At 41.3% G+C, this 27,219-nt stretch overlaps 1 long non-coding RNA gene across 1 annotated transcript; it reads left to right on the forward strand.

Annotated features, from left to right (window-relative positions):
- Window positions 1-65: 65 nt before the first annotated feature.
- On the forward strand, window positions 66-13,626 carry LOC117872099. Its single transcript, XR_004644408.1, has 2 exons — window positions 66-333; window positions 12,391-13,626. It is a non-coding gene; the product is annotated as an uncharacterized LOC117872099 (long non-coding RNA).
- Window positions 13,627-27,219: the final 13,593 nt, after the last annotated feature.

The raw sequence follows: 27,219 nt of genomic DNA on the forward strand, positions 1-27,219 counted from the left end.
AGCATCGACTATTTCCGCCGAGTCCAACGCCCTCACTCTTCCCCTTCGGACAACATCGGCTATTTCCGCCACCAGCCTAGCGCTACCGCGTAACGAGCTCCCCCAACCTTCGGAAAACATCGGCTATCGCCGCAGACAGCTCCTCCGCATTCGGAAGTTCTCGGGTATTTCCGTGACCCTTCACCCCTCGCCCTGCGGCCACTCCCGGTCGGAACGCTCGGAGAAAGCAGCTGTTCGGAGAGTCGGGCTGGCTGATTGGCCAAGAGCCCCTCGCCTCTTGGGTGGCATGGCGAGCTCCTGAGGCATGCTCCGCTTTGCTGCAGACAGCCTGGGGTGAGAGCGCTGGTTACCGGTTAGCGCAGCCCGCTTTCCGGCTGGTGGGGGAGGCTCTTCGTCCAGGTTGGGTACAGCAGGGGCAATGGCGAGGGTCTCCCCCAAGCCCGACTGAGAAAGGGGAGGGTAGAAAGGGAACCCTCTTGTGTACGTCCTGTCTCCTGGGAGGAAACTCGGGAGGGGAAAGGTTAAAACGGCCCTTTGGGAGGCTTGTTCCTGGCTGCATGGACGTGTGAGTGTGTCCCCTGTGCTGCCCTTTGCGGCGCTTGTTTGTCTCGCAGCAGCCCCAGTGGATGTTTAAGTCTTAAGACTCGAAGGCTGGGGCTTTGTTCCCGTCTCTGTTAGGAAAGTGCCTGAGTTGTCACCGCCATAGTTGCTGTGGGAGTTAGGTGGTAATAATAAGAGCCGCCCCAGTGGGGTTTCCCCTCTCAAATTGTCAGGCTTTTGGTGGCAGTGATGTTTGTAGCGTGCCACAGCAGCCACTGCTTGAAGCCCCGGAGAACACTCTCTTTGTCTCCACTTAGTAGTAAGAGGATGGAGAGCAACGAGGGCTGGGGTACATCCTTGGCACCCTCGCACCTGCAATCAGTTCCCAGAGCAAGCATGTAATGTTCATGATATGGCTGTTCTGTGGAGACAGTAGGCACTGTGACAGTAGGCACTGTGACAGTGCTCTCATCCGGACTGCTCCCTGTATCCTCCTGAGGAGAGCGAAGAAAAGCAGCTCTCTAGAGCAGAGGCGGGCAGCTAGCTTGCACATTACAAAACATACTCATCTAATCTGAAAAGCTAAGTCTCCTTCTAACCCATGTCCACGTGCGTTTGAAAATAGAGTGTTGAATTGATTCACTATAGGCAGACCTGGGAAGTACTGTGAGTGGAGGTGGTACAGTACTTGTGGGTAAGTACAGTATCAGATGGAGAAAATGTCTTTCTTTATCCTTGACTTTGAGTGAATATTTCTAGTGACAATCACTAAATTTCTGTCCTCCATAGAAAAGACTATATTTGTAGATTACAGTTTTATATTTGTGACCAAGCACTGAAATTCTGAGCCCAAAAGGAGTTGGTTTTTTTTTCAATAAAGTCATGATAATAGGAAGCTACAGTGAAAATTATTGTGACAATTTTTCTGTAATGAAGGGTTAGACTTCATTATATGTAAACATTCAGTAACTATCAGAAGACACTCACTATAGCACTCAGTAAATAAATGGAAATTCTGGAACCTTGAATTTTGGCCCTGATCCCTAGACAGAAAGAGGCTGGGAACACCACAGAAGTTGTATCCTTGGGTATGTTAAACTTAAGTCTGGGGAGGTTCCGGTTTGGTTTTGTTTTTTTAAAAGCACAATGTTGTTTTACCATAGCTGTACCCTGTGCTGGTTTGTTAGTGGAGGGTTGTTCACAGAAGCCCAGCTACAGGCTTTTTTGTTTGTTTTTCCTTTTTAAATGAAAGTGCTGAATGGTGTCGCTGAGAGAGGACTCTGAAAGTGGTGGCAGAGTCCACTAAGAGGGTGGAGCCTGGATGATGACTCAGCAGGGAGCTGTGCTGCAGGGTTACAATAATGAGCTGGTGAAATGCGTTGAAGACTTATGTATGCAAAGAGAAGAATTGAACAAGCAGATCCAGCAAGCGGAAGTGGAAAAGAATAAACTCCAGCATGAAATCCGAATCCTGTCTGAGCAACTGGAGTGTGTCTGTGAAAACTTGGCCCAGAAGACAGCCTCACGGAACGAGCTTGATAAAATCCTTGCTGAAACTGAAACTGCTTATATGAAGATTTTGGATAGTTCTAGAATGCTGCTAAATGTCCTGAAGAAGGAAGTGGGGAATTTAAACAAAGCTGCAGAGCTGAAAAGCAACGTAACCTGAAACAGCTAAATGCTTGGACTCTTAACACAATTACAGTTCCTCTTGTTCAGAAATGAGGTTAGCCACAGAACCCTGTGATGAGCATATATCTGAGAAAGGGTTCTACCTTAACTTTTGTATATGTTTTAGCACATTTAAAATCATGGAAAATAATGTACAATACAGATAAATAAAGCTGCAGTTTTGCTAAAAATTTCTATATAGTTATCTAAACAAACCAGCACATATGAAGAATTACATAGACTTTGCAAATAGATTTGAGGAAAACACGGGTCAAATTTTGGACCAACCAACTTTGATATTATGCCTCTTTAATAACTGTAAGAGAAGGTCAGCAAGGAAAGGATTCTCTTGATTTACCACTCAAGCCCTGAATGTTTACAACTGAGTTTCAATCTGATTTATTAGTATTCCTTAAATCTGAGAGGAAAGAACACTTTTGTCTCTTTTCAGTCACTCCTATAGCAATGGCAAGAATACATGTTTATGACTTCTTTGAGAAATCCTATCCAGTTAATCCAATTCAGTTCTCTCTTACCTGGGGAACATTGCAACTGGGGCCTTGGAAGAAGGGATGGTATAAAATGAGTGGGCAGGTGGTAAATTCTGAACATGGACAAAATATTTCTGACTCCTTTTGGCTGAGTCAAGATGATGATGAATTTCAGCTGTTACTGGCCAAATAAAAATCTGCAAATAGTTTCCTCTTTTGGGGTCTGTTCTCTATCTGAAATGTGCCCATAACTCAACCTCAATATTATTTATTTTTATTAAGATGGCATCCAGAGACTGAGCAGTTTCAGTTGCTTTCAGGCCCACCTAAACCCCCTTTAAAATAAATGGAACAGGAAGGCTTACGTCAAAATATGTTAAAATAGTTAAATGAAAAAAAGACATACTATTTAAAAGATGCTCTCTCCGAAAATTGAATTTCCAAAATTTAAGTTGATCATGTCCTTGTAAAGTGCATGGCAACTATAAACTTGCATACTAGGAGAGAATAGATCCCTTCATTTTTATAGTAGATGGCTATGTGTGGTATTCTAATAGGAAACAAACTTTTGAGTCTTTAGAACTCAAAACCATACATTACACAACTATTATTTATAAGGATTTCTGCAGCCCTTATCACTGTAGTATCTTTATACAACTTGTTTCAATGACTATTTTTTACATAACTTTGTCAAAGTTGTTTGCCTACTGAGTTCATCTTAGCTGATGGTAAAAGACAGAACTGCCTGAAGACTTTATTTTGTATTCCCTTATGTACATCTTCTATTACTCATCTATTCTAGACTCAAAAGAAGTTTGAAGAATATTGATGAATAGGGTGGGGGAGTTTTACATACGCACTGGAAGAAGAAAATAGTATTAGAGATGGCTCTAGCTATGAGGCTTTCTTTCGCATGTGATTAAAAACAACCTAGTTTGGAGGGAAGGAAAGAGAACATGGCAGAAATCTCAATTCTAATCTTGTTTTCTATGTCTAGTATGTACTAAACCTTTCTTTTTTTTTATATTGCCCTGCACACTAACAAACTGTAGCACTAGCTTTGCTCTTAGATGTGCATGGAGGTAAAATCTTGCATGGTGCCATGTATCAGAGGGGTGTTAGTCTGTAGCCACAAAAACAACAATGCAGAAATGGGGTTTTTTACTCACAAAAACTTATGCCCAAATAAATCTGTTTGTCTTTAAGGTGCCACTGGACTCCTCATTATTTTTTCAGTAAAATCTTTGTTTCATACTGATTCAGTACATTTAAAGGAGTGCAGCTGTACTCTGACTTGTCAGGCAGCGTAATCCAAATCAGGAATCCCTCGGGTGCAAGAGCAAAGGATGTGTTGGTGCAAACTGTCTCTGGTTAGATTAGTCTATATTCCATTTTATGAAGCAAAGTTTATATCCTCCTGATTCTCCTGTGTGCAATGCTGCATTTAAAAAAAAAAAATCTCGTTGGGAAAGAATGACTGAGCTAATCAACAATTTGTTCATGTACCATTTCCGCTTGAATAATACAGGAGTGACAAAACCTAGCCAATATCAGGAATACTGCTATTATTGTAGTACTATAATACTAATGAGGTAAAAATCCTGCTTCCTTGTTTTTACTTTAATTTACTTCACAAATTACTGCAAATATTTTTTGACTGGTTTGAGCTTCTGTCTATCCATCTAGATGTTTGGTCTGCTTACCATATCTGATCTTGCTCATTCCTTGATTGCCTTGTCATGCTTGTTATTGACATCACAATCTTAGATTTTTCTGAGACTCCAGATCAGCACAGCAAGGACTTCTGTCCCAGAGATGCATGTATGTGTTCTACTTCATATTAGTAGACATTATTTAGTTGGAGTGGGACTTAGAGAATTTTAAGTGAAAAAGAGCTTGTATCATGAAAGTTCTGGTTAGAGAGAAGAACTCAGATGGCAGTTTCATACCTCTTGTGTTCTCCATGTTATTTGGACGAAGCGATTGAGGGATAATTTGTCAACAAGACAACTATATCATATGCCACAAGCAGTGTCTCCTATTACTATGTTTAAGCAATTAAACTTTAGTGTACTTTTACAGCTTATGTACAACTTTGGCTACTATGGACAAAATTGAAGTACTTGTGCTGATTGGTTTGTTTTTGTTTTTTTTAATGTTGTGATTTGCTTACAAAAGCAAATCCAAAAACCTGTTCTCCAATATCTCAATACAATGGGACTCCAACTTAACTTGAAGTGGTCACATGCTGCTAACTGAAACTCCACTGAAATGAGTGGAAAGTTTCATTGTACGGGGAGGGATAGCTCAGTGGTTTGAGCATTAGCCTGCTAAACCCACGGTTGTGAGTTCAGTCCTTGAGGGGGCCATTTAGGGAACTAGGGTAAAAATCTGTCTGGGGATTGGTCCTGCTTTGAGCAGAGGGTGGACTAGATGACCTGACCCTGATATTCTATGAAAAATCTATGAAATGGAGGGCAGTGTGTGACTTTCTGTTGGAGTGTTTTTGCCTCTTAATAGTGCAGATCTGTGCCTTTTGGTGAGATGTCAAAACCTTTTTATGTATAGCTCTTCTGTGTGAATTTTCAAGGCTTTTTGAGATACGCTAGAATCCTAACGTGCTTGACTCTTCTTAAGTGGCTGCAATCTGATTACAATACGAGTATGGAACAGCCAGGAAACAGGCTACATCCTAACAAATTCAGATGTTAAAACAATTGCATTCTACATAGTGGAGTCTGCTATTTTAGGTGTCTAGTATTCCTTTGATGGGTTTTTATTGTCCCTGTGTGTGTATAAAAAGTCAGCATGTAGTCTTAACTTTTCACTGCATATCATCTGTATGTTAGGCTTTTTAAAGTCCTGCTAACAGAGGCACATTGGGGATGTTGAAACAGGGGTTGATCAAAGTAGGAGAGAGGAAATGGAGAACTATAAAGATGCTGCATGTAGAAAGATGAGGTGGAGATATTTTTAGAAGTTGTTCTTACTTAGAATAGATCCTGGGCTCTTGGAATTAGGAACCCACATGAAAAAATGCAGACACAATAGGCAATGTTTAATGATTCTTCAGAGAAAAAAGCTAAGCCAGGATTTCTCTTCCTCAATATAATAATTTTACTGAAAAGGAACAGCCAAATGATGCTGTTTTAATATTAACTTCTTAAAATAAGGGTGTAAACTATCATTTAAATCAGCTTCTGTACCAAATGACTGGAGGATAGTGAATGTGATGCCAATTTTTAAAAAGGGCTCCATTGGTGACCCTGGCCATTACAGGCCGGTAAGCCTGACTTCAGTACCCGGCAAATTGGTTGAAACTATAGTAAAGAACAAAATTGTCAGACACATAGATGAATATAATTTGTTAGGGAGGCGTCAACATGGTTTTTGTAAAGTGAAATCATGCCTCAGCAATCTGCTAGAATTTGAGGGGGTCAACAAGCAGTGGACAAGGGGGATCCAGTGGATATAGTGTATTTAGATTTTCAGAATGCCTTTGACCAGATCCCTCACCAAAGGCTCTTAAGCAAAGTAAACAATCATGGGATAAGAGAGAAGGTCCTCTCCTGGATTGGTAACTGATTAAAAGAGAGGAAACAAAGGGTAGGTATAAATGGTCAGTTTTCAGAATGGCGAGAGGTAAATAATGGTGTCCTCCGGGGGTCTGTTCTGGGACCAATCCTATTCAACATATTAATAGTGCACATTAGAAAGCATAATCCCAACTATACATATAAAATGATGGGGTCCAAATTAGCTGTTACCACTCAAGAAAGAGACCTTGGAGTCATTGTGGATAGTTCTCTGAAAACATCCACTCAATGTGCAGCGGCAGTCAAAAAAGCAAACAATGTTGGGATTCATTAAGAAAGGGATAGTTAATAAGACAGAAAATATCATCTTATCCCTAAATAAGTCCATGGTACACCCACATCTTGAAAACCGCCTGCAAATGTGGTTACCCCATCTCAAAAAAATATATACTGGAATTGGAAAGGGTTCAGAAAAGGGCAACAAAAACGATTAGGGATATGGAACAGTTTCCATATAAGGAGAGATTAAAAAGACTGGGACTTTTCAGCTGGCAAAAGAGATGATTAAGGGGGGATATGATAGGGGTATATAAAATCATGACTGGTGTGGAGAAAGTAAATAAGGAAGTGTTATTTACTCGTAACACAAGAACTAGGGGGTCACCAAATGGAATTACAAGAACTCCTCACTTAACATTGTAGTTATGTTCCTGAAAAATGCGACTTTAAGTGAAACGATGTTAAGTGAATCCAATTTCCCCATAAGAATTAATGTAAATGGGGGGAGCGGTTAGGTTCCAGGGGAAAATTTTGTTGCCATACAGTACAGTACTGTAGTTGGGAGGTGCCCCCGCCTTACCCCACACTGGTACAGCCCCCTGGCTCTGGAGACAATGAGGCAGGCCTGGGGCTGAAGGTGCTGTAGGCTAGGACACTGGTTCCCAAACTTTAACAACCAGTGAACCCCTTTCACCAAAATGTCAAGTTTTGTGAACCCCCTCCTAAAAATGAATATTTCCAGGGATTTTCTCTTTTACCTGAGTATAAATTATAAAAGCAGTGATCTTGGAAATATAACATTTGTTTTTGACATGCTTATTAATAATTAATTATTATTTATCATTACACTATTTTTATTACATGATGAAAACGGCAACACTCTACCACGATCTCACTTTCGTAGCTTATAACAAGCTTATTCAAAGTGATACAAGACAAGGCTCCTATGTTTCATCAAGAAGTATCAGATGTGAAACAGCGTAAAGGTATCTAAGAAGCCAACTCAAAAGAGTTCCTCCTACACAAGCGTTCAGGTCTTGAGTAGTTCAGGCAAACAACGCACATTACAACAAAGCTTAAACTTGTTCTTCATAATAATTTTAAAAACAATACTAGCTGCCTATTTAATTTAAAAAACAGCAAAAAATATCCACCTCCCTTTCTATTCGTTATAAGGAGTCTTGAAGTTTAAATCTCCTCAGGGTGATAGATGTGCTTGCTTTGATCTGCTTAGCTCTTGGAAGTCCAGGGGCTGCAGGTCCCATGCTGCCCGGGATCCCTAAGGACAGCTCTGTCCGCCATTAGGGAATTTTTTCCCGAGAACCCCCGTAACATTTTGCGAACTCCCAGGGGTTCATGAACCCTAGTTTGGGAACCACTGGACTAGGAGAAGCACGTTACACAGCAGCAGCTTCCCCTACTCTGCAAGCACCAGGGGTTTGGGGCTCAACCCTTGGTCCACCCACACTACCTCTTCCCCAAGCCCCCACCCTTAACTCGCCTTTTCTCCCCCCATCCTCCACCTTTACTCTGCACGCTGCATTCTCGCTCCTCCCCGCTGCCTCCTGCACGCGGCAGTCAGCTGGCTTGCAACATTCAGGGGGCAGGAGGGAGGGGGGAGGAGCGAGGACTCGGTGTGCAGGCTCCCCCTCCCTCCCCTGCCTCCTGCTCGCAGCAATCAGCTGGTTTGTGGCGTTGGGGAGGAAGGGGGAGCCTGCGCGCCGAGTCCTTGCTCCTCCCCCCTCCCTTCTGAATGCCACAAGCCAGCTGATTGCCGTGGGCAGGAGGAGGAGGGGGAAGGCGCTAATCCGTGGGGTCTGCCAGCGGGCGGGAGGCGCTGGGGGGGGGGGGGTAGGAGAGCTATGGGGGGGGCTGCCAGCTGTGGACAAAGCAGGCAGCCAAACGACGTTATAGAGAAGCATTGCGCAACTTTAAATGGAGCATGTTTTGTAACTGAGCAGGGAGGTAAGATCGAAACAACATTAAGCGAGAGGACATTAAGTGGGGAGTTTCTGTATTAGGCAACAGGTTTAAAACAAAAGGAAGTATTTTTTCACACAATGCACAATCAAGCTGTGGAACATCTTGCCAGAGGATGCTGTGAAGGCCAAGACTATAACAGGGTTCAAAAAATAACTACATAAATTCATGGAGGATAGGTCCATCAATGGCTATTAGCCAGGATGGGCAGGAATGGTGTCCCTAGCATCTATTTGCCAGAAGCTGGGAATGGGCGACAGGGGATGGATAACTTGACGATTACCTGTTCTGTTTATTCCCTCTGAGGCACCTGGCATTGACCACTGTTGGAGGACCGAATACTGGGCTAGATGATCCTTGGTCTGACCCAGTATGGCCGTTCTTATGTTGTTAATACATTTTCACTAGTCAGATGTCCCTAAGGTCAGAGAGCTCAGCATGGTCTTGTCAATTTTTATGGCAGATTCTTCCCTCAGATTCACTGTTCATGCTCCCACTGAGGCTTCAGCCATTTTTCCCTGACTGTAACGAGGAGTGGGGCCTGTCATTATGTGCTGTCATTGACATCTGACGAGCAACTTTTCCTTTCTTAGCCTGGAAATAAGATAAAGCATGACACCCACATTTCAGTGAGGGTTAATCACAGATTTGAATCACCTCTGACCTGTTTTATTTAAATTGAAAAATCATCTATTTTTCTCCATTGAGTAGTTTTGATGAGAGTTAAATGGGCACAGGGAACACAACCTACTAGCACCTTGGCTATTAATATAACTTGTGGGGCTGTCACGATATTAAAAAATTATTCTTGATTAATCGCACTGTTAAAAAATAATAGAAAACTATTTATTTAAATATTTTTGGATGTTTTCTACATTTTTCAAATATTGATTCCAGTTATAACACAGCATACAAAGTGTACAGTGCTCACGTAATATTTATTTTTATTACAAATATTTGCACTGTAAAAAAACAAAAGAAACAGTATTTTTCAATTCACCTAATACAAATAGTGTAGTGCAATCTCTTTAATCATGAAAGTGTAACTTCCAAATGTAGAATTATGTACACAAAAACCTGCATTTAAAAATAAAACAATGTAAATCTTTAGAGCCTACAAGTCCACTCAGTCCCACTTCAGCCAATCGCTCAGACAAACAAGTTTTTTTACATTTGCAGAAGATAATGCTGCCCGCTTGTTTACAATGTCACCTGAAAGTGAAAACAGGCGTTCCCATGGCATTGTTGTAGCCAGCGTCGCAAGATATTTACATGTCAGATGCGCTATATCAGATGTCCCTTCATGCTTCAACCACTATTGCACATGAACTGTGACCATATATAGTTGCACCAAATCTTGTACAAAGGAGGTCAAGTAAGGTGTCTATTGAAAGGTTGTAATTTGCTACTTATGATTATTCTGTCTGTATGTGTGTATCATTTTTGTATTTGAAGTTATGAATATTGGCTATGTACTTGTATCTCAATGTCTTTGATACGAAGTAGCCTCAGTGAAGCATTTGGTCAGCTTCTTGAGAAAGGACTTTTCTGAGTAATTGCCCAATCAAGGAATACTTAACTGACAATGGACTTTGGGAGACGCCAATCCACATCTGAGCTTTCCTGGGAACGTTCAAACTAACATGTAAACATTGGCGTCGGCCTGCAAAAAGCTGATTCATTCATGGACATGTGACTTGCCTAGGTGGCTACAAACTCCATCTTGTTGCTGTGACTTTGCACAGAAGAACAGAGGGGTTTCTGCCCACAAGAGAGAGAATATAAAAGGCCTGGAAGCCTCTCCATTTTGTCTTCAGGTGGCTCAAGAGATGGCCTCTCCACCCCAAAGAGATGCCTAGAAGAAACTGGAACAAAGGACAGTAACTATGGGGGTGTGAGTGATTGCTGGACCTGGACTAGGAAGGAGTCCAGTCTGTGAAAGAAGCTTATCGGAACATCTCTGGGGGCGAGATTTCATCTGCAATCAGTTTCTTAATGTATTAGGCTTAAACTTGCGTGTTTTGTTTTATTTTCCTTGGTAACTTACTTTGTTCGGTCTGTTATTACTTGGAACCACTTAAATCCTACTTTTTATACTTAATAAAATCACTTTTTGCTTATTAATTAACCCAGAGGAAGTAATTAATACCTGGGGGAGCAAACAGCTGTGCATATCTCTCTGTCAGTGTTATAGACAGCGGACAATTTGAGTTTACCCTGTATAAACTTTATACAGAGTAAAACGGATTCATTTGGGGTTTGGATCCCATTGGGTCTGGGTGTCTGGGTGCTAGAGACAGTTGCACTTACTAAGCTGTTTTCAGTTAAGTCTACAGCTTTGGGGGCATGGGGCAGACCCAGCAGATTAGTGTATCTGGCTCAACAAGGCTGGGTTCTGAAGTCCCAAGCTGGCAGGGAAGACGGCTCAGAGGTAGTCTCAGAACATCAAGTGACAGTTCCAAGGGGGTCTCTGTGACCCAACTCATCTTATGTAAGTTACACTTTCACAATAAAGAGATTGCATTACAATACTTGTATGAGGTGAATTGAAAAATACTATTTCTTTTGTTCATAATTTTTACAGTGCAAATATTTGTCATCAAAAATAATATAAATTGAGCATTGTACACTGTATTCTGTGTTTTAATAGAAATCAATATTTTGAAAATGTAGAAAAACAAAAATATTTAATAAATTTCAAATGGTATTCTATTCTTTAACAGTGCGATTAATCGCGTTTAATTTTTTTGAGTAAGTCGCATGAGTTCACTGTGATTAATCGACAGCTAATAACATGATGTAGAAGTTCAGGCTTGCAGAATTGGGTACTCCAGATAATTGAATCCTATCTACAGGTACCCAGTTTAGTTTTTTGGGTACTATAAGAAGAGCAGTACTTGATTTGTTTTATATTACAGAAATGCGTTGAGAGACAAGGTCTGAGAAACAAAAGAAACTTTCAGTGTTTGTAATGGTGTCAATCAGAAGATGCTTGGGAAAGCAAACTGTTTTTGTTCCATTCCTTTACATAAGCTCTTTAGACTGTATCTACAATGTAAACAGTCTTGTGTACAATAGATGAGACACAGTAACCTTAGCATAGTCAAGAATGGTTAGGCATCTTGTCACTTTAGTAATGTATACAAAAATAGTGGTGTAAAACTTATGAATTTTGATTGTGTAGTGTTGTAACACTGCTACTAGATGTGTACAGTACTATGAGGTCATTCAAAGAGGGTAAGGTGCATCTGAGAAATTTGCTTAACTTGAACACTATCCCTTCAGCAATAGAAAAATGTTATACTTGGCATTTTTCTAATATTTCTCATCCACATTTCTGAGTGTTTTATAACAGTGGTAAGTATCCTCATTTTTTACAGGTGTGGAAAGAGACACATATCGCTGTAGTGAATAGCCCAAGTCTATGCAGCAAGTCAGTGGGAGTGATGAGAATAGCATTTAGGTACCAAAGAACAATTAGGGTTAGCCCTTTATTTCCCATTTCATTTTGAATAAAATCATGATGAAGAAAGGGCTGGGCATGGTATATTTTTAGTCTAGCATCGCAGACATAATTATTGTCCTGAGCTTCTCCTGCTTGGGTTCTTGTGCTGTATTGCACTCTTCTCCCCATCACTGCTATCAGAGAGCTCTTTTACTAGCAGGTAATGAACCCGAAGTTCTCCCTGTTATGAGAAATATCTTCCTGCTGGGACATGAGACATCTTTTTTTTATTTGCGTGGAACATGCAGACTAGTTGTGACCATTTTTATTAAACCAGGTGATGGAGTTATTTGTACTTTTACTCAGTTCAATCAACAGCAGGTTTCTGTAAAGCAATTGTTTAATTCTGCTGCAGTCTGGATAATGCTTGTCCAATTTGTCTATACAGGGAATCCTCGGACTTACGACGCCTGACTTGCATCAGACGCCACTTACGACACTTTTCAGTTGACTGCCCGTTTTGCCCCTATGATGCTTGTTTCGCCCTTAGGAGGAAAGCCGGCAGGGAAAACAGCACACATCACATGCGGAGTCTCAGCCAATCACTGATTTCACTGTTAAAGTTTTCTGATTGGCTGAGCCCAGGGCCGGGAGCCAATCAAAAACAAGTGGCAAGGCTACCCGGCAACAAGCTATCCTGGCCATGGAAGCCAATCAGACAAGCAACTGCAAGGGACCCACTTCCAGCTCCATTCATTATAATGCAACCACAAAATTATTTACAAGCAACTCTGTAAAAAGCAAGCCCAATTCTGCGTAGTATGTTGCCGGCATTCTGAGCAGCTGCCTGCCTTGCTGCCTTTCTGCCCAGTCTGACTTAAGATGCCCAGTTGCTGTTCTTTGTGATTCTAATTTTTTTTTTTAATGGCAGAAAAGCGTAAATCCGGTGCAGGTGATGTTTCTTCTAAGAAATACAGAACAATTACTATGGAAACAAAAATGGACGTCATTAAGAGATCCGGAAAAGGGGAGACAGCAACTGAAATCAGCAGAGCTTTGGACATCCCCCGAACGACTATCGTGATCATCCTGAAAGACAAGGTTAGAATTCAGGAACATGTCAAGGGCTCAGCTCCTATGCAGTCAACTGTGATAACTAAGCAGTGTGTTGGACTCATTGCGTCGGTTGAGAAACAGTTAATTGTTTGGCGGAGGATCAAAATGAATGCCGAGCTCTTGTGAGCTTAGGCATAATTCAGGAAAAGGCTAGGAGTCTTTATGAAGAGCTAAAGAGTTATACTCATGAGCCCTTTAATGCAAGCAGGGGCTGGTTTATGCGTTTTAAAGCCAGGGCCAATTTGCCCAACATCAGGATCTTGACAACAAAAGTGTTAGCTGAGACATTTCAACATTTGGAAGCTGCCATGTCCCTGTTGGAGGAACATGACCCCAGCATTGAACGCAGTGCATCTGTGAATAGGGGCATATCCAACATGTACAGCTGCTACAGAGAAATTTACAAGGAGAAGAGGAGAACATTTGTTCAAACTTCCTTGGACACGTTCTTTAAGACTCCAGAGAAGCCCCCAGCCAAGAGCCCTTCAAAACATTCTAGAAAGTCAAAGCATATATGATTTTATATGTTTATTTGAATGCTGTTTACCAAATAAATACATTGATGTTGCTACATTAGTCATCTATAATTCATTTAGTACCAAAATCTGGGTTATTATGGTGAAAATAGTGTATCAAGCCTTGGTTCAGGAACCAATCCATCCTTTTATACCATTGATTCCTATGGGAAAAGCGGTTTCGACTTACGACAATTCGTTCCTCAGAATTGAGTTGTAAGTCAGAGGACTCCCTGTATACGTTTTGCTTTGTACAACAAAGTACTTTAATGTAAAACGAAGAAGAATAAGGAAAAGCAGGTGACTAACCTTGCTTCTTTGATATTTGCTGTGAGAAAGGGCCCTTCTTTCTTATGTACTTTTCCCTAAAGAATTCCTTCCAGTGCTGCCCCCTGTCCAGTTCAATCAGTGGGAGCACTAGAGCAAATAAATAAAGTTCCAGCCTTTCATTCACTGTATCATCCAGACATGTTCTGAACAGGATTAGACAACATGGCCGAAGCACCAGTGACTACTGCATACCTCTTCTGTACTAGCAATTCCATCCGTGTAGCCTAACTGGTGGTAGCGATGGTGTAAAATGAAAAAAGTTAAATGAAACCAGCACAAGCGCAATCAATTTTTTTTTTATTCCTCAAGCGGGTTTTCAAGGGCAGTTGGTTTTTCTCAATTTTCCATTGATGGCACATAAGGGATGTGTTTACAGTGAGCAGGTTTAAGAACTGAATAACAGTTGAAGGAGGCATGTGTGGATGAGGAGGTGATGAAATCCTGGACGCACTGAAGTCAATATTAGTTTTGCTGCTGACTTCAAGGGAGTCAAGATTTCATCCAAAGTCTCAAGAAGGCTGTCAGTATCACTTGTGAGGAGAGAGCCTTCCGCCCAAGTCAGATGTTATAACTGAGTGAAATATTCTTTTTGACAATTATTTACCATGCAGCAGTGTCATTTGCATGATTGTAGCTAAGTTTATGAAAGCGCTTACACTGGCTTGTGACTGTTGCATTAAGCCAAATTTTGAGAGGTAAATTTATATTTTTCCATGGGTAATCCATTCTTCAGCACCGCCCAAGACCTAGGCCTTTGTGAATAATACAATTTCTTTTTAAACAGTTCTGTTCTGAAACCTGATTTTGTGCTAATTCCCCCCTTCCCCCTTAGTCAATCACAAATCTGCTCCCTGTATGTATTCAGAGTCAGATCTGCTTTCTATAGCTACAATGTTTTTACTGTTTTTTTTATTTGCATTGGTGCTACCAGTCCAGTACAACTTTGAGAGAGAGAGAGCTCTGTTGTGTTCTGGCTTGGGCATGAGTTCCCGTTCCAGGAGCAAATTCCGTGGAATTCGAAGATAGCTGCATTGCAGGTGTAATTTTAATTACGGAATCTGGTGTTTAATCACAAGCAAGAAATAACATAGCTTGTGGGGGGTTTTTTAGTAGCTTTTTGCAGGCCTGAAATTTACTAAAGCATTCTTCTTACTTGCACACTAACAAATTTGATCTGGAAGTTGACTCAAATATGGAATCTCGTGATGCCATTTTTACACAGTTAATATTCAGAGTGGAATCACACTTGAAAGATATGAGACATAAAAAAACCTAGGGAGAATGTTTTGGATATGTACTTAGGCAGTTGTTCTCTTTAACAGGAATGCTATTCAGTAATGATTTTAACTGTTTATGGCACAATAGCCTGTGGATTACTTGGTGTGTGTGTGTGACAAATGCAGGAGTGCTCTTCAGTAATTACTGTTCCTATATCTTGTCACCTGTGTAGTATTAGCGACAAGGTGGGTGAGGTAATAATCTTTTATTGTATCAACTTCTGCTGGTGAGAAACAAGCTTTCAATTACCTCACCCACTTTGTCTATCTAATATCCTGGGACGGATATGACTACAACTGCACTGCATACACCCTGTGTAGTATATCTGAACCATACATTGGGGCGAATATCTCACCTAGGGAAAGGAGACCCTTTTGAATAGTCACCTAACAGCTTACACTTAAGGGTCCTAAAGGACAGAGCTAGAGTGAATAGCCTCAATGGCTTTAGCTTCCTCTTTTGGGAAGCACCCAAACCAGTTTGAATGAGAGAAATAGACAGAGACTCAGGAGGACATGGGTTTGCTAAGGATCTATAAATTCTATTCTGTTCCTGTAACTTAGGTGGAAAGTCTATCTACCTTGGCTGATAGTGAAACATAAGATTAAATATGCCTAAAGGGAGTTTGATTTAAATTTGTGGAGTTTTTTTCCTCTAATGCTTTGTTAAATAAAATACTTTATCTTAAGAAGGCTGTGAGTCAGGATCACTGATCACAGGTTGCTGAAGGGAGGAAATATAGGTGCCTGAAACACAGTCAGGTGTGCAGGATGGTAAATGGTCTGAGTGGAGGAATAATGAGATTCCACCCTGACAGGTGAGAGGTCAATACAAGAGGCCAAACACCTGAAGTGGCTGCACTCAGGGAGAGGGTGTTATGTATACATCACAAATCAAAATGTAATTGTACTCCAGGTAAGCATAGCTGCATTAATTTTAACTAGCTGTGATCCTTCTTGGGGGTACCCTGGGCTGTGAGGTACACTAAGGGCAGGTGATAGTGAGGTGAGTCTGTGCCTACCAGGGGTCATCTCCCCGACGCCATCAGCTATGGGCAACTCGAGCCCACCTCTCTAGGCCTCACAGGCCCCACTATTTATCTACAGGTTAGCAATAGGTACACACCAACCTCCAACCATCAGCCTGGAGTGTCTAGCCCCTATTCCACAGGAAACTTGGTTTATTCAGTTTCACTGCTTCCAAATTACCAGTCCGCCTCAGATCAGCACTCTGCTTAATACACAGCACTTAGATATGTTTATAGTGAAATTAAGTATGTTTAGTAGGGCTGTCAAGCAATTAAAAAAATTAATCGCGATTGATCGCATGATTAAAAAAATTATCATGTGATTAATTGCGCTGTTAAACAATAATAGAATACCATTTATTTAAATATTTTTGGATGTTTTCTACATTTTCAAATATATTGATTTTAGTTACAAACACAGAACACAAAATGTATAGTGCTGACTTTATATTTTTGATTACAAATATTTGCACTGTAAAAAACAAAAGAAATAGTATTTTTCAGTTCACCTAATACAAGTACTGTAGTGCAATTTCTTTATCATGAAAGCTGAACTTACAAATGTAGAATTATGTACAAAAAAAACTGCATTCAAAAATAAAACAATGTAAAATTTTAGAGCCTACAAGTCCACTCAGTCTTACTTTAGCTAATTGCTCAGACAAACAAGTTTGTTTACATTTGCAGGAGATAATGCTGCCCACGTCTTGTTTACAATGTCAACTAAAAGTGAGGTGCTGATGACTGGTTCTGCTCGATAACCATCCAAAGCAGTGTGGATCGACGCATGTTCGTTTCCATTATCTGAGTCAGATGCCACCAGCAGAAGGTTGATTTTCATTTTTGATGGTTCGGTTTCTGTAGTTTCTGCATCGGAATGTTGCTCTTTTAAGAATTCTGAAAGCATGTTCCACACCTTGTCCCGCTCAGATTTTGGATGGCACTTCAGATTCTTAAACCTTGGGTCGAGTGCTGTAGCTATGTTTAGAAATCTCACATTGATACCTTCTTTGCATTTTGTCAAATCTGCTGTGAAAGTGTTCTTAAAATGAACATGTGCTGGATCATCATCCGAGACTGCTATAACATGAAATATATGGCAGAATGCAGGTAAAACAGAACAGGAGACATACAATTCTTCCCCAAGGAGTTCAGTCACAAATTTAATTAATGCATTATTTTTTTAATGAGCATCATTAGCATGGAAGCATGTCCTCTGGAATGGTGTCTGAAGCATGATGGGACATCTGAATCTTTAGCGCATCTGGCATGTAAATATCTTGCGACGCTGGCTACAACAGTGCCATGAGAACACCTGTTCAAACAAGAAGCGGGCAGCATTATCTCCTGCAAATGTAAACAAACTTGTTTGTCTTAGTGATTGGCTGAACAAGAATAGGACTGAGTGGACTTATAGCCTCTAAAGTTTTACATTGTTTTGTTTTTGAGTGCAGTTTAGTAACAAAAAAAAAATCCACATTTGTACATTACACTTTCACCATAAAGAGATTGCACTACAGTACGTGTATGAGGTGAATTGAAAAATTCTATTTCTTTTGTTTACAAATATTTGCACTGTAAAAATTACAATAAAAAAATAATATAACGTGAGCAGTGTACACTTTGTATTCTGTGTTGTAATAGAAATCAATATATTTGAAAATGTAGAAAAACATCCAAAAATATTTAATTTTCAATTGGTATTCTATTGTTTAACAATGTAATTAATCGTGATTAATTTTTTTTGATTAATCACATGAGTTAACTGCGATTAATCGACAATCCTAATGCTTTGTTAACAAAACATAGAGATTCAAGTAATAGTCCAAAGTATTGTAAATAAAAGATTAGTTATAAAATCATAACACATTCTAGAGCTTAGGTTTAATTAACTAGATGCTTTCATGTCTTGTATTGCTCTCCCAAAATCATTGCAATGCTCCACAGCCAGGTTGCCTGTGACCCTCCTTTCATGAGACAAGCCCACTGTCAGCTTGCCTCCTTGGTGAAAGACCCAGTATGGATCTTTGCTCCCCAAGATACACCAGAACAATCCTTCGTCTTTATTCATAAACAGGATCCCACTCTCCTGCTGTTTGTTTCAGCTTGTAGATTTTCTTTCTTGTAGATTTTTGCAGTCTCTTACTTTGCCTGTGGCTCATTATGCAAATAGACATACACTGTGAGGCATACAATATACAAATGACTGGACAGGGACACAGGTGTCTGTTACCTCCTGCCTGAAAGGTACATTTGTGAGGTGTGTCACCTTCTGGTGACCTGCCTTAACTCTAAGACCTCAAGAAGATACTTTTTAGTATAGATACTGTAACACGGTATACTGACTCATGAGCTAACTCAACCCTGTCACTCTGAATACCTACCAGTATATAGTAATTGGGACCTAACTGGAAGACAGGTAGTTGACAGAGGGTGTCAATTAACTGAGCAGAGCTTTACTTGAAGGGCTAATTGAAGGAGAAGCAACCCCAACAGGTGGGATGATATGAATGATAGGAAGTAAGCCTAAGCCCTAGAGAGGGGAAATCCAAAGGAAGGCAGAGGGCTAACTGCTGTTCTGTTCCCTTTCCTAGAAGCAAGTGGGGAAGCTGGCTATGGAATGTGAATCACACTACAAGCTGTGGCCTGCTGAAAGAATATAATAAAGCACAGTGGTGCTGAAGGAGACATGGAGTGGTCGTGGCCTGTGGTTAGGGTCTGAAAGGACTCTCCAGGAGACACCCCCATGACAGATGCATAACTCCTTAAATATTATCTGTGCATACATTTTGCCCTGATTATAATGACCAGTGGGCTACTGGCTCTCGATAGACCCCTCAGATGCCACACTTTGGTGAACTATTTTGCATATAAATAATGAGGAGTCCGGTGGCACCTTAAAGACTAACAGATTTATTTGGGCATAAGCTTTCTTGGGTAAAAAACCCACTTCTTCAGATGCCTAGAGTGAAAATTACAGATATCTGTAATTTTCACTCCATGCATCTGAAGAAGTGGGTTTTTTTACCCACGAAAGCTTATGCCTAAATAAATCTGTTAGTCTTTAAGGTGCCACCGGACTTCTCGTTGTTTTTGTGGATACAGACTAACATGGCTACCCCTCTGATATTTTGCATATATCCAACCCAGGGGATCCCTGTAAAACGCTACATACCCCCTGTGCCCTCTGCCAGTTGGCAGCAAGGGATCTGTGGGTCACGATAGCTAGCACCGGTAACAATAATGGTGAAGTTATGGCAGCATGGACTTCAGTGCGGGCTAGCCACCCAATTTCTCTGCTGTACAAGCCCCCCAGGGATACTGTCTATGTACTCAGATTGCTAGCAGGGTCTGTACCATTACATCTTCATTGCTATTGTTACCCATGCTGGCTAGATTAAAGCTAGAGCAGACATGCCTACCCACACTACAATTACTTAATTTTGCAGGGCAGATGTACCCTCAGGGCACGTCTTCACTACCCGCCGGACCGGCGGGTAGCAATCTATTGGGGATCGACTTATCGCGTCTAGTGAAGACACGATAAAATCGATCCCCGATGGCTCTGCCGTCGACTCCAGAAATCCACCACGGCAAGAGGTGGAAGCGGAATCAGCTGTAGCGGTCGACTCGCTGCCGTCCTCACAGCCAGGTAAGTCGACTTAAAATATGCAACTTCAGCTACGCTATTCACGTAGCTGAAGTTGCGTAGCTTAGATCTAGCCCGCCCCCCCATAGTGTAGACCTAGCCTAAGAGACCAAAAAGGGGAAATGGGTGCAGCTAGCTTCATAACTGTGACCGTGTACTTCAAAATATTTGTTTTACCAGGCTATAATCCAACCTCCTACAGCTTATGGTAAGGAAGAGACTTCCCCGATGGTAGTTTGTTATAGAAGAGTCTGTTATGGAATTTTCCCCCACCTTTTCCTGGAGCATTTGGTACTAGCCACTGTTAGAGAGGATAGTGGACTAAAAGGACTATTGTCTGATGTAACATGACAGTTCTTGTGCTCCTATTTAAAACTAAGGCGTGATTTAAAAATTGCTATACTGCCTGTTGAAATCTGTTCCTTTGGTTCAGGAGGGGAGGAGATGAGGGGTATAATAAGGGCTGAACCTTATTTAGTAAGTGTTTTTAGACCCATTTGTTAACCAAGAAAAGTCTTTAAGGATTGTAGGTTATTTGGTAGCCCACCGCTTCAGTTAAAAGACAAGCCTAATAAGAGTCCCTTGGTCACAGCACAGGCTTCTAAGATTGTACTCCCCCCTGCCCCCCCGCCCCCACAAGCTTTCTAAAGTGCAAAACGTTTCCTCACTAAAAGATTACACTACAAATCACTACTGCATGAGGACTATGGTTCATGTCTTCTGAGGCTATGGAAATAAATATTTTATTTCAGCAATGCACAAGCTAGAGAGATGAGACATCAAAGAGGCGGAAGGGATGCTGGGTTCTGTTGTAGCCTGTGAATTCAACTACATGGAATTATTTCCTAGTAATTGTCTCATTCTGGTGCAAGTGCAGGTTTTTCTAGAAAGCTGTTGAAAATATCTTTCCTAATGGGATAGAATTGTTCTGTGTTGCCTAAATTGTTGGAATGACACCAATATTAGCTGTAGAAGAATAGGGGCAGTTTGGGGGCAAATGCTCAAGGGGAGTGAGGGGTACGGAGTAGGTAGCAGCATGGAGGAAAGCAATCTCTTCAGAGCCAGGGCACGCTGGCTGGTACTCTGGAGGAATTAGTCTATGATATGTATAATCCTTACATTTACCCCCTCACTCTCCCTGTACAGCAGAGGGACTGGGAAGCTGATTATAATAGTCCAAATCTGATTTATGTGCTGCCCCCTTGCTCAGGGCTTGTTGCAAAGCCACAAATTCACCCATGATAAATAAATAAATGATGGACAATGGAATTTCCTGTCTTCCTTAAATATATCAAAATTTACAGAAGACGTTGTCTTAAATTTGAATTCACCTTTAATGAGTCATATCATCTTTATTTTTTAAGTGAGAAAAAATGTTCCGGGCCCAGGTCTTTTCCCCTTATGCCTTAGTTCTGCTTTTCCCCTCTCTCCTTCTTGTGAAATGTGGAATGTCTCTCCTTTTTGACTTGCACGTAATAGATTGTAGTGTCACCAACTCAGATAAACATTTTTTGCAGTGGTCCCTGACAGTGTAACTAAAATCATGGCAATACACAGGAATGGAACCAGTCTGAACTATAATTGCACAGTAGTCTGCAGTGGCTCCAGTCCCCTGGCATCAAGCTGAGGTGGACTAAACCTCAATCTTTTTCAGCAAGTACAAAGCTATAGAGAGAACTTGAAGTGGGATTCAGTATAAGGAGTGAAGTCTGGCTCTTCCTTGAAAATACTTTCAACTCTCTTGTGGCTGGACCTGGGCATGATGTTGCTCACCCAGACAGCTGCTGTCCTGTATAGGTGCTTGCATTACCAGTCAAGGCAGCTACTACAAGAGAACCCCCCTGCTGTTTTTCCACTAGCTTCAGTAGAAGTAGTGTATGGGGGAGGACTGACCATGTAGGCCACATGCCCCTGCTCCTTGTAGCAAGAAGAGAGGCTATATAGGGAAGTAAAGCAGACCAGCAAATATGAATGATAGATACAGATCATCCACTTACAAAAAAAAATGTAGGAAAGTAGCTTTCTCTCCCCAGTACTTGGCTAAGATTAAAGAGAAGAAATGTATTATGTGTTTATCAATATAAAAGTGTGTATGAGTTTGTTGGGGCAAGGAGTGTCACTTCTCTTGTACTGTGCCTAACACAATTGGGGCAACAGCCATTGAGTGTGGCCTCTATGTGACACTGTAATCAAATTTTCAAATACCATCACTGTATTCAGGAACATTCATATTTATTCCAGAAATTGACATCTTGTATAGGAAAATAACATAACGCAAATAAAAAAAATCCCAGTCATGCCACTGGAGCACATAAATAGACTGAAGTCTTACTGAAAAATAGATCAGCTACTCATCCTTTTAGTCTTGTTGTATATTGCCTATGCAGCACAGTGTCCCTAAAGCATACTAAAAGATGCTCAGAGTATGTTCGCAATAAACCTGCTTCTAAAAGTTACATTAGAGCATTGTATAAATTCAGTATTTTTCTTTGGAATCCCATTCTATTTCACAAGCTCAGATATTCCCAAATGAAGTGCACAAGCCATAAAACATTCCACATGCCCTCATCTGCAAAGAGGAAGGGCAGCAATTAAAAGTTTGCATGCTGTGAAATCTCTGGGCACCAATAGTTTCTGCATAGAATTTTATAACATTTTAAAGAATAATTGGTTTTCCCTGTTTGGGGTGATGAATGCAAGCATACTTGTCTTTTTGAAAGAGGGCTACATCTCAGTCATTCTCAAACACGCTAAAGCCTGCTGCTTTTCGTATGGACTTCTGTCTCCTGAACTGAGATCAAGATCCTGGCAACAAATTGCATCTCACAGGCTCGTGAAAGTTCTGCCCACCTTTATAGGCATGCCTCAATGAGACTTTGTAAAGGAGAGACAGGCTTCTGATAATGTAATGTCAAGCTGTGTCTGAGGCTGTGGGTTGGCTCCTGGGCTCAGTTAAACAGGAGTAAAAATACTTAATTACATGCTTTGCCCTGATTCAAATAGGGCTGCATGCGAAAGCATCTAGTAGGATTATAGAATGCCCTCCCCTCAACCTTTACATTGTTGGGTAGGAGAGACTGTACTCATCCTCCAAAAGGTGTGTGTCAAAGGAAATGGGATCAAACCGCCTGAGAAGTGCCTGTTCCAGACAGGAAGAAAGCAAAGCTGCTCCATGTGAGTTCTGCTTTTTGTCTTTACCGGGCCAATTCCATCATACAAATTCTGAAATAAAGTAGCCACTAAAGGGAGAGGAGAGATAAATAAATATGCTGTTTGCTGTTGATTACAATGCAGTTATTCGCCGATCATTGTACATGAGCACTGTTGTGTGGAATTATTTCAGGGCACAAGGTAAAACGTAAATCTGAAACCTGAATTCTATGCCCAGAAATTTTTAATTTAAAGCCATTTTTATTTTAGACCAGTGTGAAAAGAAAGTGCATTTAATGGTGCTTTTATAGCCAGGAGACTCAGCTATATACATTTGTCAACAAAAACTAGTTTTCACTAGATTAGTACAACAGCAATTTACTACACTAGTAAATATGGAATGAAGTTTGAATTTAATGTGGCCTTTTTAATCTATTTATTGCAGCATGTATGACTTATAGTTTCAGATGTTAGCGAAGTCACTAATGTCCAGACCCAATGAGGTGTGATAAGGATGGAATTAAGGCATTAACTTGCTTCTGTGGATTTAAATTAGATCCTTCATTGTTACTTTGATATGTAGATTTGTTTTAAATAATCTTTGTAGCTGGCTGTTTGGCAGTGATGTGTTGCCAAACATTTTAACAATGGGGTCCCTCAAATTTTCAGCCTAGGTTAGCAATATAGGGCACATTTTCTGGGTAAAACACTTTCTTACACTTCCCAAAAACTTCATTCGCTCTGTGATGGCTTGGACTCCCCCTTCTGGGATGCCACCTGATATACTGGGATTTCACTGAGCCACCCCTGCTCCATCAGCCTGGGTTCCCTCTGCCTGCTTTGCTGAATTAGGCTTTCCGGCCTCTTGCAGCACACACACACACAGGGCCACACCCTGCTCCAGACACAGACTTGAGTCAGCTTTGTGTGAGAGGACTCCCCCAGCATTCACGTGCACACCCCTTTTTGGGAGATAAACCCAAAATAATACGGTCTTGCACTGTATAGAAAAATCTGCACAGCACAAGCTCATAAAAATCCACCCTCTTCCTCAATGTGAAGAGAAATGTGCACACTTCTTGCCCCCCCAGTTAGAAATTGCATAAACTGGAATGCATTCTTTTTATAAACAAGAAATAAGTGTATTAACAACCAAAAGTGGATTTTAAGTGAATATAGGAGATAACAGACAGAACAAAACAGATTACTAAGCAAATTACAGTGGATGAGAAGCTGGATATGAGTCAGCAGTGTGCCCTTGTTGCCAAGAAGGCCAGCGGCATATTGGGCTGTATTAGTAGGAGCATTGCCAGCAGATCGAGGGAAGTGATTATTCCTCTCTATTCGGCACTGGTGAGGCCACACCTGGAGTACTGTGTCCAGTTTTGGGTCCCGTCCCCCCCTACAGAAGGGATGTGGACAAATTGGAGAGAGTCCAGTGGAGGGGAACAAAAATGATTAGGGGGCTGGGGCACATGACTTATGAGGAGAGGCTAAGGGAACTGGGGTTATTTAGTCTGCAGAAGAGAAGAGTGAGGGGGGATTTGATGGTAGCCTTCAACTACCTGAAGGGGGGTTTCAAAGAGGATGGAGCTAGACTGTTCTCAGTGGTGGCAGATGACAGAACAAGAAGAAATGGTCTCAAGTTGCAGAGGAGGAGGTCTAGGTTGTATATTAGGAAACACTATTTCACTAGGAGGGTGGTGAAGCACTGGAATGGGTTACCTACAGAGCTGGTGGAATCTCCATCCTTAGAGGTTTTTAAGGCCCAGCTTGACAAACCCCTGGCTAGGATGATTTAGTTGGGGTTGGTCCTGCTTTGAGCAGGGGATTGGACTAGATGATCTCCTGAGGTCTCTTCCAACCCTAATATTCTATGATTCTAAATGAAACCAAGCACACAAACTAAGCTAGTTTCACTAAAGAAATTGGTTACAAATAGTACTGTATTTCTCACCCTAGATATTGCAGGCAGATTACAGAAAGTCTTGAAAGGCAGCTGCACAGGTCTCCCTCTTGAGACCTCTGGTATTATAGTACTCCCAAGCTAGACGCCTTTCCAGCTTGGGCTCAACCCTTCTCCCCACAGGTCTTTTTTCAGTGTCTCTTAGGGTGGGGAGGCAGAGGAGAACCATGATGATGTCACTCCCCTGCCTTATATAGCGCTTGTGTAAGGCGGGAACCCTTTGTCTTCTAGTGAAAACCACTGGCATTCCAAAAAGGGAAAAGGGGTATCCAGTACTAGGTGACTCAGACCCATGTCTCTGCATGGCTGTGGCAGCCATTGCTCGTAGGCTGTCTCCAGGGGCTACAGGAAGATTAAGCTTTTTCACAGTCCATTGTCTCTGTTCATGGCCCATTAGCCCTGTCTGGTTTTTCCATTGTTGTACCTGAAGTGCTGGTTGGGGGTGACACCCAAAGTAACACATTTGAAATACAGATACATAGTTAATATTCCTATCTTCAGATACATAAATGATACAGGCATACCAGTTGGATAAGCACATTCAGTAAATCATAACCTTTCCAACGATATGTCATACGAGCCACCATGCTTAAAGTATATCTCGGTTATGTCATATTCATATCATAAGCATATTTTCATAAAGAATATGGAGTGAAACATCACACGCTCCATACTCCTCCAGACATAACAAGGGTTGTTGGCATCCCATGAGCAGGGTTAAAGTCTGAATGAAAGATATAAGAAAAGCCAATAAACCAGTAACTACCCACTCAGTAATGTTCTTTCCCTCAGAAGCTAGATTTGAGATAGCTAAGAAGAAGTTATACGTGGGTATAAAAGGCATCTTTCCTCGGTAAGACTATTTCCTGCCTTTACCAGCCAGGAGAGATGCTAAGTACTGTACAGGATCAGTTTTTAACTTTCAGTGCATGCTTCAGCCTCATTCCCAAACACGGTCTTCCCCAGAGTTCATCAAGGAGATGTCATCTTGCAGATGCTGGTAGAGAGCAAATGACTAAATAAACCAAAACAACAAATACAACACAATAGTGGCCTAATGTTGGTAAACATGAAAATCTCTTCTATGTTTATGTTCTGTGGAAATGTAAATAGAAGGAAACAGAATATCAATATACTGTCAAAGCTATTCTAGAGAACAGTTAACAAAGTTGAAAGTGATAGTTTACCTTGTAGAGAAGAAAGCTAAAGCAGAGTTTAACTTCATAAATTGTATCTTAAAAGTGGCTTAAAGCATTTTTTATAAACTGCACAAATCAAGTCTAAGTGGTAAGAAAAGTGTTGGATTTCAATTTAAGGCCTGGTCTACATTGGGGAAGGGGGGAATCGATCTAAGTTATGCAACTTCAGCTACGTGAATAATGTAACTGAAGTCGATGTATTTAGATCTACTTACTGCGGTGTCTGATGATGCTCCCCCGTCGACTCCGCCTGCGCCTCTCACTCTGGTGGAATACTGGAGTCGACGGGAGAGCACTTGTCGGTCGATTTATCGCGTCTTCACTAGACATGATAAATCGACTCCTGCTGGATCGATTGCTCCAGAGGTAAGTGTAGACATGCCCTAAATGTAATTTGTTTCGAACTTTATATGGAGTGTGATGGTAACAAAACATTATGGTTGTTCTTTCAAAAGTTTACAACTGAACATCGACTTAATACAGCTTTGAAACATTACTATGCAGATGAAAAATGCTGCTTTTAACATCTTAATTTAAATGAAACAAGCACAGAAACAGCTTCTTTAATTTGTCATTTTTTTTAAACTTTCCCTTTATATTTTTAGTAGTTGACATTTATTTGTACTGTAGTTGCTTGTCTCTGCTACTGCCTAATTACATACTTCCGGTTCCAAATGAGGTGTGTGATTGACCAGTCAGCTTAACTCTGCTATTCTACTTTATTTTGTATGTACTGATTTAAATAATGTCACTCTGGGGTGGGACTGGGGATGAGAGGTTTGGGGTGCAAGAGGGTGCTCCAGGCTGGGATTGAGGGGTTTGGAGGACAGGAGGGGGATCAGTGCTGGGGCAGAGGGTTAAGGTGTGGGGAGAGGCTCAGGGATGCAGGCTCCCAGCGGCATTTACCTCAAGTGGCTCCTGGAAGCTGCGGCACGTCCCTTCTCCAGCTCCTATGCGTTGGTGCGTCCAGGTGGCTCCGCATGCTGCCCTGTATGCAGGCACCCCCCCACAGCTCCCATTGGAGTGCCAGAGGGGGCCATTTGAGCG

Source organism: Trachemys scripta, chromosome 2, assembly GCF_013100865.1.
Source record: "Trachemys scripta elegans isolate TJP31775 chromosome 2, CAS_Tse_1.0, whole genome shotgun sequence".
Lineage (NCBI taxonomy): Eukaryota > Metazoa > Chordata > Testudines > Emydidae > Trachemys > Trachemys scripta.